The 13,886-nt window shown below is 33.2% G+C and overlaps 1 protein-coding gene across 13 annotated transcripts in view; it reads left to right on the forward strand.

Annotated features, from left to right (window-relative positions):
• The window catches only part of MBD5 (methyl-CpG binding domain protein 5), a 404,533-nt gene that overhangs the window by 161,542 nt on the left and 229,105 nt on the right, over positions 1-13,886 (forward strand). For all 13 annotated transcript variants that reach the window (XM_079924733.1, XM_079924731.1, XM_079924740.1 and 10 more), the window contains one exon: positions 9,246-9,393. The gene's annotated coding sequence lies outside the window, so the exon portion shown is untranslated. The remainder of the gene's footprint in view (positions 1-9,245; positions 9,394-13,886) is intronic.

Consider the following 13,886-nt stretch of genomic DNA (forward strand, 5'->3'; position numbering starts at 1 on the left):
CTCCATCTTGAAGGTCTCCTGATCACAGTATCTTTACATGTTTTTTTTTTGTAAAGATTTTTTTGCTGTACACCATTTTTAAAGTCTTTATTGAATTTGTTACTGTATTGCTTCTGTTTTATGTTTTGGTTTTTTGGCCACGAGGCATGTGCGATCTTAGCTCCCCGACCAGGTATCAAACACTCACCTCCTGCATTAGAAGGCAAAGTCTTAACCACTGCACCACCAGGGAATTCCCTCTTTACATGTTATTTTAATATTTTCATTTCAAAAAGAAAAGTAAAGCCATAAAACTACTTACTTCTAGATGCAAGCATTAGCCAATTTCTTCATCCTAAACAGGACCTATAGACTGATTTTCATACGAATCAGTTGCTGTTGCTATGTTATTGTCACATATATGTACCTACCCATCATCCCTTTCTATCTCCAATGTTGAGTGTACTACTTATGAAAGAATTCTGAATTCTTTTTTTTCTCATACTTCAAACATACCACGTGATTTTATACAAACTGTTCAAGAGATAGCAGCTTCTATAAAATGATTGGGAAGCTCATATTTTGCTAAATTACCTAGATCCAATTATATTTTATACTTTATATTATTAAGCTTTCTAGTAGTAAACTTATGATCTTAGAAAACCAAAACAAATAAAAGAATTTCTAATAGTGTTGTTGTGATTTACCACATATTAAAGTAAATATTGTGAGCTGCTTGAATTTATCTCATGGTCATTTCCTAGAATCTAGTAATCATATTGTGATGTTATATTTATAAATTGAAATTTATTTATTTTACTTACGTTGCCCAATAGGAATAAGACACAAAGTATAAAAAATATATAACTAAATAAATATTGGTAATTTGGTAAGAATTTTATCCTGTTACAATTTATTTTCGATGAATATTAAAGAAAGTGTTTCTTGCTACATATATAAAGCTTTTTGACTCATAAATTTTCAGTATATGTATAAATTTTCATATATATATATGAAGATTATGCAGTTGTAATTTCACTGTAGACTTTCCCAAACCACTGGAGTAAATTTCTCTCTTTACCCATTTGCTGACTAGTTGTGATCTACCAATGGAAGCAATCATTCAGTTGATCTTAACACCTGAATCATCAAGCCAATTTAAGTATTCTAGATAGTAATATCTTCAGCTCAAACCTAACTGGAACATCAGTATGGGACTCAAGTAAATGAACATAGATTTTGGTGGACTTTGCTGTCTCTTTTCTTGTTTGTTTTTTGCTCTATAATTCACCTTTTGCATGTTAAAACTTCAGGTTCAAATTCAGACAGATTCTAATTTCTTCATTCTTCTGATTGAATCTTCAATTTTAAATTTATTCCAGTTCCCAAATACCATTGTTCACAGTAATCCTATTGTAGTTGTTGTAGATTGGTTTATAAATATTTCCTAACTTAATTTGGAATAAAAAGAATTTGGACTTTGAATTTAGAGGGGGAAAAAATACCAGATTAACGCTTTAGGACTGTTTTCAGCCTCTGATTGGAATTTTTAATTTTTGTTATGTGTTTGAAGTAAGGACAAACTATAGTCTAAACCAGGTTTAGTCTATCGTTTGATTCTTTTCTTATTCTTTACTTATCCATACTAATTATATGTGTTCCCATGTTTTAGATTTTTGTGTATGTGCTTAGAGTTTTAAACGTGAAGTGTCTGAAGAACTTTATTACTACTTTCTTTTAGCTATCTTACAAGATCAATGTGGTTATTCAGTCACAAACAGAAATAGTTCCCTAGGATAGTTCATCTTAGCAGTTTATTTTTAATACTTTACAGATTGAACATTCTCTGATAAAATAAGTTCATTCTTCTTCATAGAAAAAATTTTGATGACAGCTTTATTAAAATACAATTTGTTATAAATTTCACAATTTTAAATTGTACAGTTCAGTGCTTTTTGGTGTATTCAGAATGTTGTACATCAATTACCACTTATTCCAGAACATTTTCATCACCCCAAAAAGAAACCTTGTACCCCTTAGCAGTCACTCTTCATTCCCCTCTACTCCAAGCCCCTGGCAGTCATTAATCTTCTTTTTGCCTCTATGTATTTGCCTATTCTGTACATTTTATATGCATAGAATCATACATTATTCTGCTCTTTGTGTCTTGATCCTTTCACTTAGCATAATGTTTTCAAGTTTCATCCATGTTGTAGCATGTGTCAGAATTTCATTCCTTTTTATGACCAAATAATATTCCATTGTATGGATGGTACTACATTTTATGTATCTGTTCATCAACTCATGATAGTTCATTCTTTTTGAATAAGTTATTATCAGCGACAAGAAGCCTAAAATTATCTTTTGGTACAGAGCAGTCTTTGATGTATGTTTTAGGCATTAAAAACTTGTGGTTTTTTGTTGTTTTTTTTTTAGTTTTGGTATGTTTTTTAACAGTTATAATGGATTTAAACTTACCTTTCAAAACTAAAAAGTTGTTAATTACAAAACACATCTGACTCCCAAAAGTTTTGAATGAAGGTATTGTGTAAACTCTCTGGAAATTAAGAGAAAAGGAGAATTTGGTCATCTGTTGAGAATATTTAATTTATCCTTTTTTCTAGATAAACATTCACTAGACCCTGCCTTCCTTATATCTGTAACTAAAGTGCATCCTTTTTGAAAAGAGAGTCTCTCTTCTGTTTTCACCACCAGGAACTGAGTTCATTTTTGTCTAGATTATAAAGTAGCAGCTTCTTTACATCTGTGAGCACCTTACTTTACATCTATTAAAGAAGTTAACAAACTGAATTTTAACAATCGGTATACTTGTCACTTTTCTAGCTCCCGGCCTGTAAGCTCCTTGAAAACAAAAACTGTCATTTATCTCTTGGCTTTTTTCTACAAGGCTGGCAAAGAGTTTCTACTCATTTGTTTGCTGGAAGAATAATGAATGAATATGTAGAGTCAATAAGTATTATCACTTATTTTCCCTATTCTTTGGTACAGTGTTTCTCAACATTTTTTAATAGGTAAGTGTCAAAACTTTCAAGAAGAATGTAATTGTTTTTCAGTTACAAAAATGTTGGGAACCTATATTGTTAAAAATTAGATCATAACCCAAAGCTTTATGAAGGAACATTACAAATCAAGGGGAAATGGACCTCTATAGTGAACATTCAGAGAAGTAACATTTCTAAATACAGCAAGTTTCAAAAACATAAATATTTAGAAAACTGTTTATTGCATAAAACTCCTATGAAGCCTGTAAATCTGCTTGCAAAATCAGCTGATTTTAATTTCTAAATAAGAGAAAATTTTACTCAAGAAAATTTTGAAAATGATCATCACCATATTCTTTTTAATACTGACTTTTAGAATATTTGAGTCTTTTAGGGGTTCCTTTTGATTAGATAAATGCAACTTACAGATTTGATGACAGTCATCTTAAGGCAGATTTACAGGCTTCATAGAATTTTTATTCTCCTCATTAATTATATGTCACCAAAAGTTTCTTTGTGTTTGCTGTCTTTAACCAGCAATCTGTGTGACAGTAAATTTGAAAATGTAGGACTGGTAGTTAAACAATTTAAACCTCTGTAATAATCACAAACACCATGGTGTCAAGGAGGTCATCCGAGTGATCAGCTGCCTGAGTGGCTGAGATGCAAGCATGCTTCTCAGGCCCCTAGGATAGTCATTGACTCATATGCCTCGGGTGCTCTCAAATCATTCCATTAAATAACTATGCAGTTATTAATTTCTTAAATTAAAATTTTAAACAGATGTTTTTACCACCTTTAACATGAACTCCTTGGAAAACTCTGTGACCTTCTAGATCAGCGATCAGCTAACTTTTTCTGTTAAAGGCCAGATAGATAGTAAATATTTTAGGCTTGACTGACCAGCAGGTCCTCAACTATTGTTGAGGCATGAAAGAAGTCACAGGTGATACATGAACGAATGAGCATGGCTGTGTTTCAGCTTTATTTATGGACACTTAAATTTGAATTTCATATAATTTTCAGGTGTCATGATTTTTTTTTCTTGTGGTGCTTTCTGAACCACTTAAAATGTAAATACCATTCTTGGCTTGGGGGGACGCGGGGGGCATACAAAAAACAGGTGGCAAACTGGGTTTGTTCGCTGGCTGAAGTTGGCCAACCCCTACTCTAGATGGTTAAATCTTCTGGTTGGGAAAAGTCTGCTGTAATGCATTCTTAAACTCCTCCACTACCAATTCTATCATGACATCCCAAAGTGATTTGAGCTTATGCCTGAAGACAAAATATGTTCAATTTGTTACCAGCAGCTTCTGTGTGACCCCAATAATGTTGCTTCTTTCTCCCACTTCACAAGTAGCTCACAGAAGTAAATAAAAGGAAATTTCAACGCTGCCTGCTGTGAAACTAATCGTCTTTTGTTAAGATGATGTAGTGTGGTATAATGAAAAGAAAAGCTGGGAAACTTAGAAACCAGGGTGTAGTTGGTTTTACCACTACTCAAAGTGGTCAAATTTCTCAAACTTCTGAGGCTTCATTTTCTCTCCTGCTCATCTGGAAGAAGTATTGAGGTTATATTGTAGTAGTAGATATGAAATCACTGGTAAAGTAAAAAGCATAAAAATCATTGCCATTGTGGTGGTGGTAGTATTGAATGCTTTATTATTTACTCTTACATAGGATTTCTTGCAGGGTTCCCTATATATGCTGATATATTCCTCTTGAAGATTAGGTATAGATTAAGGATTGCTCATAAACTTTCCACAGGCATTTTACCACCACATACTCTCACACTTTCAAGCTACCCTCATCTCCTTACTGTATAGATGTACCAAGTTCATTACTAACAGTACTATGAAATTTTTAAATTATATTCCTCATATTCTTTCTTATTCCTTTATGAGGGCAGAGACTTTGTCTCATCCCTGTTGTATCTTCAGTACCTAAAACAATGTCTGGAATATATTTGAGTCTCATAAATAGTTTCTGAGTGAATCAATGACAAAAATAATCCCATATGTTTACTTGTCTTTCATTATCAAAAGGCATATAGAAAGCTCCTTACAAACAAAATGTATTTAAATACCTAAAATACATAGGATTACAAAGGAAATCTACTTTTTGCAACTTTACTAAAATATAGTTCTATCCACAGATCCTTTAGGGTCCATGAACCCTGGTTTTTAAAATATGGAAGAATTTTTAACTAGTATCAGGAGACACACAATCCATAACTCTAAACTGCAAAATTACTTTGACAGGATCAAAAAGCAAATGCAAGCTTCATTAGGTCTTTTTAAGAAATCCTTCCTCTGCACTTTTAAATTATAACAAAAAGAACAATGGATTTTTTAAAAGAAAACAATGGATTTTCTTTTGGTTGCAGTAAGAAGAAACAGAGTTTAGCAAGCCTATTTTAAAAGGGCATTTGCCTGGGAAGATACTAGAGTATCATGAAATTCACAGGTGGGAAGAAAATGAACAAGGATAGCTCTGGGGATTTCACCTTTCTCTAGAGTAGAGCCATTCATGGGGACTCCCACTCACATGTCAAAATTTCAAGCTACTAAAAGAGAAACCTGGATGATTCAGCTTAGATCACAGATGCAGTCCTGAATTGGTCAGCCAAAGTCAGAGGGTAGAATTATGCAGTAGAGCTATGAGCACTGAGGGCCACTGTTCGGTGTCAGGGTGAGCTGGGAAGCTACTTCAAGAGATGTGTAGTCTTATTAGTTTGACTCCAGAAAACAGTACATTTATTTTATATTTATTAATGTCTCAAGCTGAAACTTTACACTCAAAGCTACAGGACATCTTTGTCCACTGACAATTAGACTACATTTACAATTACGAATGTCAATATGTGCCAGATCACCCACTGCCGTATTAATAAATGGCTTAATATCTTATAATACAGTATGCCAGTATAATGTAGTGGCAATATAGCATAGGGGCTTAGAGTGTAGGCCCTTGAGCTAGACTTGCATGGCTTCATATCCACCTCCACCGCTTTATTAGCTGTGAAAGTTTGGACAAATTACTCAATCTCTGACCCTGATTTTTGCTGTCTATAAAAAGGAAGTTTATCAGTGAGCTTTTGCTGCAGTACAGACCACCACAAAAATCTCACTGGCATGTCACAAATGCATTTAGTTCTTGCTCAGAAGTCTGGGGGTAAGCAGGAGGAGGTCTGATCCAGGTTGAGCTCAACTGGACGTGGTTCCAAGTGGAGGATGGGCCTAAGTCTGTGCCACATGTCTCATCTTCCTTGGACCTATAGCTACCTGAAACATTTTTTTCTCAGAATAAAAAGCAAGAGTGCAAGGAGGAAGCCCACTTACTAAAGCTACGTATTTCAAGGCTCTGCTTGTGTGTTGCCTGCTGTTATCCTCTTTGGTCAAAGCAAGTCACCTGGCCAAGCCCAAACTCAAAGAGCAGAGAGGTACACATGCACCTCCCATGAATGTGTGGTGGGGAAAGGGAGGAATAATCTAATATACCACAGAGATTTAATATTAGTATCTAGCTAATAGAATTGTTGTAAGTTTAATACTATACGTACGGAGCTTAGAATAGCACTTGGCACATAGTAAATGCCCAATAAATATTTGTTATTATTAGGCATACTCTTATGCAGAAACTCACACAGAAGTTCAGTATTGTTTACCTGTGATATAAGGTAGATATTTTACAAATGTGTCACTTCAAAACATGCATGCTTAAATTTAATTAAAAACTTATCTCTAATTTTTAAATTGTAGATTAGATGAACAAGATTATATGTCTTTCAGACTGGCCAGCCAGCTTCTGGGATAGTCAGAGTGGTTACTGCCTCAATTACTTAATTCAGTAAAGTCATAGAACTACTAAAGATTGAGTTCTGCCTTCTCATTTTAGAGATAATATGTTGGGCCAAGAATGGTAAGGTATCTAAATCAAAGATAGATGGATGGAAGGTGGATAGATAAATGATAAATAGATAAGTAATTAAATAGAAAATGGGAATGCAAGGAATCACCTAGATCTCTAGAATTCCAGTTGAAAACTCTTCCCGCTATATTACACAGCCCAGGTGTTGTTTCCTGTAGTTTTGTTTTGGGTTTTTTTTGAATTTTATTTTTTTATACAACAGGTTCTTATTATCTATTTTATACATATTAGTGTATACACGTCAACCCCAATCTCCCAATTCATCCCACCCCCCACCACTTTACCCCCTTGGTGTCCATACGTTTGTTCTCTACTTCTGTGTTTCTATTTCTGCCCTGCAAACCGGTTCATCTGTACCATTTTTCTAGGTTCTACATATATGCGTTAATATACGATACTTGTTTTTCTCTCTCTGACTTACTTCACTCTCTATGACAGTATCTAGGTCCATCCACGTCTCTACAAATGACCCAATTTTGTTCCTTTTTATGGTAGAGTAATATTATCTAAGTGCTGTTTATCATATTTTTTTCTTTCAGCAACCCATATAAGAAGAAATAATTTTAAGAAGCTTTTAAAATAATTTTTTCAACTTCCTTCAACTGAGAAGAATATTATTATAGGATAGGGTTTACTTACAATGTTAAAAAAAAAAAAAAACTAATCCTTACAGAAACCTTCACTTACCTACTTAACTAATATTTATTGAGTACTTATCTGTTAGGTACTTGGGCATACAGCAGAAAAAGAAAAAAAAAGCTGGTCTTGTGAGCATACATTACATAGAGGAGACAGGCAATAAACAAACTAATGCATAGTATATTCCACAATCCTTTATCTGCAATTCCAAAATCCAAAAGCTCTAAAACTGAAAGTTTTTGCAATTCATATAATAGTAAAACCTGACCTAATCTTAACTTGTTTAGTGGTAAAACTGATATGAGCTATTTATTGTCTTTTTACAAATACCACTGAGAATGGATATATGTTTTGCTGTAGAGATATTAACATTTTATTTCAGAGTGCTGTCCCAGACCTCTCAGACTAGGGGGAGAGGCTGCATAATTATAGTCCATTTACCATATTACCTTTAAAAACTCAAATAATACTTAATCCCAAAACACATCTGGCCCCCTGGGGATTATATTGGGTTGTTTAATATCTAGAAATTATAAATACTGTGACTGGAAATGAAGTACGTATGGGTATAGAAAAATGAGGGTCAGTAGGGAGAGGGATGAATGCTGGAGGGTGGGAAAGTCGTTTAGCTAGTAGTAAGAGAAAACCTCTCTGGGAGGTGACATTTGAGCAGATTCTTGAAACATGCAGTGGAGCTCTCAGGGAAAAGAATGTTTCAGTCATTGGGAACAGACATGCGCCTAGATGGAGAAATGTTCCAGTCTGAGGAGGAACCAAGGTCAAAGACCTTACCCAAAAGTGTGCTTAGTATATTTAAGCAAGAACAAGAAGACCACTAGGCTGTAGATTACACAGCAAGGGGAAAAATGATAGGATAGGCTCTCAGAGGTAGCCAGGGCCCAATCATCTAAGGCAAGATAAGGCCTTTGGATTTTATCATAGATGTTCTGGGATATCTTTGAAGTGTTTTGATCAAGAGTGTCTAAAATCCAATTTTCTTATTAAAAATATTGCTCTGTGGATAATAAAAATATCCTTTTTTTGCTATATGGATAATAGATTGTTGCAGTACCAAAGATTAGAAAAAATAAATGATCATAATTGTTTGAAATTCAGAAATTTAAGTGATTGGTCATTTTTAATAAAATACTCTTAATTGTACTTTAATAAAATAGTATCGTAGGTGTTCATTGAGCAAGTGCTGTGCTTTGAATTAATAATCTAAATATTACTTAACTATCATGTTTGTTCTTTCTTTCTAGATTTTTCTCTAAGCATTAGGGCTGAGAAACTAGCTTGGTCATGATAATGCTATTCCCAGTCTCCCTTCCTCTTCCAGAGAGTCTTCTCTTCTACCTGCTGGGAGATAACTAGAGGAAAGAGCCCTGGATTTGAAATGATAAGAACTGGTTTGTCACACTGGCTCTGCTACCAGTTGATTGTAACAATGGTTGAGTTGTTTAACCTGTCTGGATTTCAGTTTCCTATCCTGTAAGATATGGGGATTGAATCATCTGATTTATATAGCTCTTTCTTACCTGGAGTCATAAATTTAGCAAGTCCTGTGTGTAAGACTAAAATTCTATGATTCTTAACGAGACCTCGTTAAGAATCTCAAAATGTCTTTAAATATGAATCTAAAGAAATATAGAATAACTGTCTGTTCAGAATTCACCCTTATTTCCGTTTTAACAGGACCAAGGAAATATATACCAGAAGCCAAGAGCACAGAATATTTTTCTTCATCAATCTGTAGACCTGTGATACTCCTCTAATTCCATCAAACACAAAGGAATGATCATCTTGACAGATGGCCACAGAGGATGTCAACAATTTTTTGGAGGCAAGCAATGAAATATTTGTGCTGAGTTTTCTATTATTAAGTATGTACAAACAAGTAGAATTATCTTACGTTTTAATGAAAAAATAAAAAGTAGTCTTTAGTATAGCAATTTATATAAGCATAGCTATTTCTTTTTCTTTTTCTTTTTTTCCTGAGTACTGCTGCATGTCAAAAATTATAGTAAGCTGCTTTTGCCCTTACCTATAGTATAGGACTACATTATATCCCTAAATACAAAAAATCTAAATAATAAAAATTAAGTACCCATGTTTGAAAATAGGGCTCTTTGCATCTATCTTGGACACACATATCATATAACTACAAATACTAAATAGTTTGGGAAGTTGGAATTATTTTCTACTTATTTTAAAATTATCTGTACCATGTATGAATTTTTTTTGTTTAATTTCTACATTTTTTTCCCTCACTTATTTTAAACAACTATTCTGAAGTGCTCCAAAATCTTGGGGTGTGATCCCTTTACATCCCTAATAGCTTTATATTTTATGAGAATCATACACCACAAGATCCCATTGAACATTTCGTTACTTTCACAGCAGCTCTTATTGCTCCCGGAAAAATAGCTGGCCAAGGATTATGGACCACAGTGCCATCTTCAAAATTGAAATTAATTACATTACCCTTTAAAGGGGGTTTGCTTGGAAAGAAATTGACTGGATTATAAAGAAAAAAATAATAAATGTATGGAATCTGCTTTCTCTACTTTCATGAAAAATAAAGACTTAAGTAGATGAATATAAAATGAAGTAAAAGTAAACTCAAAAATTTGAGTAGAATGCACTAAAGTTGAATTTCTCCAAGCATTTTATACAAACAAAGAAACTGTAGGTATGTTCAGAATTTTTAATTTAGTGTTAATTCAACTCATAGGCCTAAAGTCATCCAGCAAATGAGTCTGCTTTTTAAGCTGTACATAAAGGGATGCTTTCTAGGTAAAGGAGACCATAAATGTTTAAAAAACCCAGTGTAGCTTCTGAGTTTTCTTTCAGTAACTAGAGTCAAAATTAGTTCTTGCTTTTCTGTTGGGGAAAATTTCATCTAATTACATTCAAATTATTCTGCAACTTTTTGGACAGCAAATCCTGATCACAAAAGAAAAGAAAAAGCAGCTGTGTTGCCCTTTCCTCGTAGTTATAAGAATAGCATTATTATGCAGTCACTAGGCTTTATAGAACCATAAGTGATTATCCACTGGCGGCTTTCTGGCAGAGAGACACCTAAACCTTTCTGAACTGCTGATAATGTATGCCTTCTCTTTTTAAGGATCTTCAGAAAAATAGATTTCATTGCTTCCTTCAGTAAACCAATCTAGTATAACAGCTCTCAGGAGTAGGGAGATCTTTCTTAACCCTTTTATTAAGTGACTGTTTCTAAAACTTCTTTTCTCAGAATTACACTCTAATCATGATTTAAATCTTCTCTTAGTTCGATATACATAATTCACCTAACTATTTAAGAAAATAGTTAAAATTGACCATTGCTAAATTAATGGAACTAGTTCCTATAAACAGTGCTTCTCTGTAAGCAACCTGTAGTCAAATTTCTTCTTTCTCTAATATTTCCTTTTTTAACTCATCCACATGTCATATATTATTTTGATCTTCAGTTATTCTTTAACCACAGCAACGTATCTTGTGTCAGATAACTGTAATTTATATTTCTTCCACATTGTATTAAGAACCAACCCTTTGTTCTCTTTGAATTGCATTCTATTTATGACCATGTCATTAATAAGCCACAGATATTTATAATTCTAATCAAAAGTGCTATTTCATTTATTTCCCATATTTTAACATTTATTTGAAAATTATGATTTAAAAATTTTTCAGTAGTTAGAAAAGCAATTAGAGCATAGCGGGTATGACTTACAAGCTTACTATTCAAGAACACAAATTCATAGAACAGATTAAGACTGACTGATTAACCACAACTGTGCCACACCCACCAGCTGTGTGACCTTGAACAAATTGATTCTCTCTGACCCCCAGTTTGTACATCTTTAAATTTGATAATAATAATATAATTGTAAGGATTAAATGGGATGCATAATATAAGTAAAAAGCTTAGCTACCTAGCACTTGTGTAGTACATAATTCAATAAATAGGTGATGCAATTATTCTACTTTTTGCAAAATGAGTAAAAACAGGTTTCCTCATAGTAGCAAGCTGAACTCTTGCAAAAGCAATAATGAATTTGTCCATTATACTCATGCCAAATTTCTTTTATCATGTTTGTTGTACTGCTAGTAAATTTTATGCCCATTGAAGTTTCCCAATCAGCAGTTGAAAGTTGATTTTTAAACATGTAAAAATAGTTTATCCAGTAATAACCATTAAAAAACATAATTCTTAAAAAATGGTTGTTAACCTTTTAGTCTCATGAAAACTATGTATATTCCAAATTTTGCAAGAAATTTTACTTGGGTGTTCATGGTCTCACTGCCTATTATAAAATTTAACTTCATATCAACCACTATTATTTGGAGAAATATTCCATGTGCAAGGCAGAATGATTTGAAGAATTTTCTTATTTGGATTAAATATCTTTTATGTACACATTGATCAGATATTTATTTAGTCTGAGAAACTGATTTGACATTTCACTAGAAAAATAAAAGTAAACAGGCAGTTTGGTTCTCTGTTAAAGTTTCCTAGGTTTCTGTAACAGATTACCACAAACTGGATGGTTTAAATTAACAAAAATTTATTCTCCAAAGTTCTTGAGACTAGAATTCTGAAATCAAATTGTCCATAGGGCCATGTTATTTTGAAGGCACTGGGGAGCATCTGCTCTATGCCGTTTTCTTAACGTATTGGCGACATTCCTTGGCATGTGTTGGTTTATAGACTCATCACTCCAATCTCTGCCTCCCTCATCACATGGTTTTCTCCCTGTGTGTCTGTGTCTGTTCTCTTATTATAAGGACACAGTCATGTTGGATTCATCATGACTTCATCTTAACTTGATTACAACTGCTAAGGTCCTGTTTCCAAATAAGGTCACATTCATAGGTGTTGAGGGTTAAGATTTGAACAATGTCTTTTGGGGGAACACAATTCAACAATAACACTGTCTTTTATATATATCTATATATTTTTTTTAACTGAAAATAAAGTTAGGGAAGAAAAATTGATTTTAAAAACAAAGAGTTTTTTCTCCTAAGAAAGAAGTTTTTACAGTTGTGAAAAGACACCTTTTGCTTATAATGATTTGGCAGTATCTTTTCTTCAACATTGTTTCTTGATACTTTTTCCCATCTCCTCTATAGCTCTATTTCTTAAAATTATATAACAATAGCTATCATTTTATTTGTTTACTTGAGGTCAGAGTTCAAATAATAGCATTATTGTTCTATTATCAAAGGCTTGAGTCCATATTATACATATCAACAAATGAAACACCCTGAAGACTGTAAAGATGCTATAGCGTTTGCATTTATAATTGAACTGGTAGTTGTACTTTGTAAATGAACTGAGTCAGTTTTTCCTTTCCTTTACTTGATTCAAACCAAGGTTACTTTTTATTTCCATGAGTAAGAAATTCGCTTTAAATAAAGTTAAGAAAAATTGATGACCTTTCAAAATGAACATAGCCACTATATATTTTTAACATTAATTCTACGCTTTATTCTAGTCAAGTCTTTCTAACTTATACTTGGTATGTGGTATATAGATCATCAGTACATTTTTATCTTATCTTTTTTTGCATTCATTTCCCATATATTTAGACAATTGTCACAGATTTTTCATGTAATAAAACTTATACAGGGTGTACACTCTTATTTCAGCACTTCAATATAAAGATTTTATGTTTATTTTCTTCTCTTTGAGCTTCCGAAAGGAAGGGAGGTAAAGCATTATAAAATCCTATTGTAGGGTCCTTGTGTTTTTCCATTCTTGCATGAAGCACTTGAAGTTTCCAAAACATACTTTTCTTGTGGGTAAAACCTGCTTCAAATTATTTTTTGCATGCAATAGACACTCAATAAATGTTTTTGAAGTTAATGAAGAAAATTGTATTTAGGCCCTCTGCTGTAGACAGCATCCAGAAGGATTGCTATTGCAAGATAAGTTAATTCTGAAGCCAACTCAGTTATACACCATTCATGTTAAATATTTTCCTTGAGTTTGGTATAAATGATAAACAGAAGTAGGAACTAGAGAATTTACAGTGCTGAAAAGTGGAGTTATGTTCTTTATTTCCCAGAACTTAAGCCTAAAGGATTCCAGGCTTTGGTTTATATTTTTATCTATTTTTCCAAAAGAATGTTTAGACTTTGGGGAAAAAAACAAAATGCATGGTTAAATGAATAGTTGACTGTGTATTTACGGAGTGAGATTTTCTAAACTATGGATCAAATTAGTAGAGTGGTGGTTCTCCACCCTGACTGTGCTTCAGCATAACCTGGAAAGCTTTTTAAAAACACAGATGTTTTGGTCCTGTCTCTACAGGTTAATCTTGATTCTGCCAA

The sequence above is a fragment of the Stenella coeruleoalba genome (assembly GCF_951394435.1).
Source record: "Stenella coeruleoalba genome assembly, chromosome: 6".
Classification (NCBI taxonomy): Eukaryota; Metazoa; Chordata; class Mammalia; order Artiodactyla; family Delphinidae; genus Stenella; species Stenella coeruleoalba.